Below are 4,647 nucleotides of genomic sequence, written 5' to 3' on the forward strand. Positions count from 1 at the left end.
GTGCCTCACTAGCGTTTGTAATCCGAGAGCGTGAGTTTTTTATCGCTTTTTGAATGCTTCAAGTGAACAGATCCCAAGCATTAGGTTTTGTTAGCAGCTGGACACACCCAACGGAGGATGATTGCCCGATAGGATATTATTTTTTCTAATTATTCTTTAATTGAGAAAAACCATCATTTCACCTTTGTAAATAGTGGGGCTTGCAGAAGCTTCCAGATTGTATCCCATTTTTGACATTTAGAGTGAGTGAATTGGAACATTAGGGTTTGAGATTGTAAGGTATTTATACCACTTTTGACCTTAATGAAGAAAACCTTTGTCATTTTATAAGTTTTTTTCTGTGTGAGTGAGCGTACTCTGTGTACGAGAGAGAGTGAGAGTTTTATCTTGACGCTACGCGCGCACCGGTGGTCGGAATCGAGTGCAGAGAAGTGCAGCGTGTTGCCCCCGAAGAGAGCTATGCGCCAACACCTACATTGCGTGTGTACGATCTGGCTTTGCGAGCCCGACCCACAAGCTATATCTGGTGATTCGGTGAGCATACGTTGTCTGTTTTGGCATTTCAGCATATCCACGCGTTCGCATTGAGTAGAGCTACACATTAGGCACTTTAGTTTTCGGAAACGACGACATGCAAATTTTGACCAGACATCCTACGTGATTTTGCACCCTGGTGTTTAGGGTTGGGGTTTTGGTTCATGGACCTTAGGGAGAGCGACTTATTGGTGTTAATAGGGTCTCCTTCAAGTTCCGTAGCGTTTCGAGAACGTTTGATGGGTATTTGGCTCTTGAAAGCGTTGTAGGAAATCTCCTCTTATGTACTCCTGAAGGCTGTAGCTGAGACATTGGGTAGAGACCTCTGTAGGAAGTAATCCAAATTCGGTCGAGTGTAGGTTGAAACCCTATGCTTGCTTCCATGCGGCTGCGGGTTGAGCTTCGTCCTTAGCTAACAAATCTTGTTAGGTGAGTTCTCGCTGTGCTGACATCCATCATGGCGTATCCGCCAACATTGGCACCGCTGTCGGGGACGAAAAATCTAGGTAGGGGACCGAGACTAGTCCTTGAGGATAGGGATTCTCTGGCTTGCTAGAGTCTTGTTTTACATTTAGATAGGATCAGAGGGTGGAGGACTCTCTAGGTCTTAGAAGGAGTCTAGGGAGCGGAGAGAGTGTCTGGCCTAGGTCCTTCGACTTAGGTAGACTCAGGTAGACTTAGATAGTTTTAGATATTAGTTAAGTTGTGGTGTAGAGAGTAGGAGCTGGAGTGGTAGAGGCGGTGAAAGGATAGCTTGAGAGTCCGGAGAGGCCAGGAAGAAACCGAGACACCAATATGACTATCTGAGTAGGAGTAGGGTAAGTAGGACATCATGATTTATGATCTAGAGCACTTAAAGCATGTTATATTTGTTGTTAGGCTCATCAAAGGGTTGTAAAAGAAGGAAAAGAGTGTTTAGAAGCTGAAGTGAAGTTCAAAAGTTTCTGTGAGTATTTCTGAGAGAGCTGCAGAGCATAGGGAGTACTTCTGTAAAAGAAAAAATTAAATTTTAAACAGTTAGACATGCTACGCGTAGGATGTCTACAGGGTGTTCTGGTGTGAATTTTGAAAATTTGAGTTGACCAGTGTGTTTAGAAGATAGGTTTTACCCTATTTTCACCTGGAAAGTGGAAGTTTGACCATATCTTGACAAGATAAGGCCAAAAGAAAGAAAATTGCTAGACATCCTACCCAAATTGTGCCAAGGCATTATTTTAAGACCAAAACCATAGGATGGCTGCATGAGCATGATCTACATGATTTATTGAGTGTCCAAGGAAGGTTTCATCTCAATTGGGTGAGAAAATTGGGTTTTAAGCAGACTTTAACATTTTTTATTGAAAAGGGCTAGGATAGCTAAAATTGGGGTCTTTTGAAATCCAAACTAAAATGTAAGCATAGCACTGGGTTGTTGACATCAAGGGGAAGTTGTGGCTCAAGTTTGGGTTCAAACAGATCATTTAGACATCCTACACGTAGGATGTGTTCTGTGTGATTTAGCACTCCAAATCCAACTTTGAGCATACCAAAGTGATCAACACCTTAAGAGGAGTCTGTGGTTTGCATTTGAAGCCATTTTGAGCAGTTAGACATCCTACGCGTAGGATGTCTACTACATAATATTGGAGTCAAAAACTGACTGTAGGCATAGCAGGGTGCTGTATAGCCTCAAGCAAGTCTCTTAGTCAATTTTGGTCCAAATTGGAGTTGATTTGACTGGTCAGACCAATATCATGCTACTAGAACCGATTTCTGATCAATTGACCAGCTTATAGGTATCCAAATCAAAAAGTAAAAACAGTTGTGGACTCAGCACATGAAGAGGAATCTATAGTGCAAAATTCAGCCAAAACAGAGCAGGTAGACATCCTACGCGTAGGATGTCTACAGGGGCTTAGTGAAGTGAAAATCTGACTGGGGACATAGAGTGATGTTCCAATTGACTTAAGAGTTCCAAAACTTCTTTCAAAAGTGAAATTGGACCTTGTTTGACCTTTTGACGAGACAAAGATGGAATTAAGACTTTCCCTATAAACTGACCAACATTCAAGTGAAGTACAGTTCCAGATTAGCAGACCTAATCAAGAGCATCCAAAGTGTAATAAATCCAGTAGTGGATGAGGGTAACCCTCCACTTATACCAATCATTACTAAGACCACCTCTAGCGGTTAAATGCTTTGATTTGGTTGCCGAAATTAAACACTTGTGTACAAGTATATTCAGCGGCAGGCAAGGCAAGAAGTTGTGCGAAAACTGATCCTTTGCTAGGTGAGTGGTTGGATTTGTGATAAATTGTATTGCTAAGTTTGATGAATTTAAGATCAGGAAGACACATCCCTAGAGATCAAAAAGTGGCAGGTGATCAAGATAGCTTAGTGTCCACTGAGGAGAGTGTAACTCAGGCAAGGCTAGATCCATTAGCACCGATCATTGAGGAGGGTAGTGATACTGACACTTCATCAGATAAGTCCTTCTTCATAATGGGTAGTCAACAGCCAGGAGGTTTCTCCGATGAAGGACCAATGCTAGGAGGAAGTAGCTCCCAAAACCCTTTGAACGATGCCAAGTTCACTATAATCTTCTTAGAAGGAACAAACTCTAGGGGAGCCCTAGTTTATTCTGACTATCGGGGATGCAAGTGTATTTGTATAGAAGAAAGACCTGCTCAGAGACTGGAGATAATTCGAGTCTATGATGATGGAGATAGATTTCGAGACGAAAAGGGGAACCATTATTTGATAGTTAGTAACCTTGAGGATTACAACAGATATGGAGATAATGTGGCAAAAGGAAAAATGGTTTCAGAAACTCAAGAACCGCCTCCAAAAATTGATCGACCTGGAGCTCTTTTTATGTATGATAAGAAAACAACCAGGGTCTCTACCTATAATGAGAATGTGGGAATTTACAAGCATGAGAGCGAGGGAGTAATCTCTTACTACACAAACGAATTAAGCAAAGACAAGGTTCTTTACTTATTCTCTTATGAAATTGCTATGGGGAAGGATATCATTTTTGTTGATAGGTACGGACAAGAATACAAACGTATATTCCCAGAGGAGGTAGAAAAGGCAACAGTTCTAGAAACATCAACATATGCCCCCAAAGAAGTGCCAAGGTTCACCTCTACCCCTAGCAAGTCGACAAATCCATTTTCAGAAGAGTATGACGCGACCTCACATTCTACCCGACAACAGACGTTCAACTACCAGAACCAACAAGCAACCCAACCATCATTGCAGGCATGGCTTCGACAAAGTGCGACATTAGAACAAGATTGAAACTGAGATGGTCATCCAGCCGCATGAGGGCTAAGGGATTTACAAGAACCACCACTCTATTCACGGTATCAAGGCGAGAGTAAGCCAAAAACTCAAGAGTCAATAGAGCCTGGAAGACAACCCATAGAACGAGTTCGAAGAGATGAACCACCTCTTGCAAAAACCATCAGAAATTATGGCTTAGGATCACCTCTGGGAGAGGAACCCTCCCACTACCGAAGGCCAGAGGAGGTATATAGAGTAGGACGAGGAGAGCCAATGATGAGATTTGTAGACCATTGTAGAATTAGACCTTCTCAGGTGCAAAAATGGGTAAACAAGAAATACACAGGAAACAGAGATCCTAGGGATCATGTAGCAGCCTTTGTGCATGTAATTAGAGTTGAAGAGGTGTTAGACTTCCCTACCCAATTTGCAAGGTTTGGACTTACCCTAGAGGAGGATGCTACTACTTGGTTTGACTCTGTGGAGCGTAGAGACTTTGAGTCTATGGAGGAGGTGTTTGACGAGTTTATCTAGGAATTCTCACAAAGGGGGATAGCTCATAATATAGTCTCACAAATCCATAAATTCAAACAGAAAGAAGGGGAATCTGTGCGAAAGGCAGCCCTACGACTAAAAAGATATGTGAAGTTCTGCCCTGTGGAAGAACAGCCAACTCAGTCCAGACTTATGTTTATATTTATTCAAGGACTAAGGAACGCAGATCTCCAGAAGGACTTACATATGAAGAGGAGCACGATGTTAAATGAGTTAACTAAGGAGGCTCTTTACCTTGTAGACAATTGTGCAGTCGACAAGGAGGGTGAATTCAAGGATATTGATGACGAT

This window comes from Adiantum capillus-veneris, chromosome 11, assembly GCF_014529385.1.
Source record: "Adiantum capillus-veneris isolate H3 chromosome 11, ASM1452938v2, whole genome shotgun sequence".
NCBI classification, from domain to species: domain Eukaryota; kingdom Viridiplantae; phylum Streptophyta; class Polypodiopsida; order Polypodiales; family Pteridaceae; genus Adiantum; species Adiantum capillus-veneris.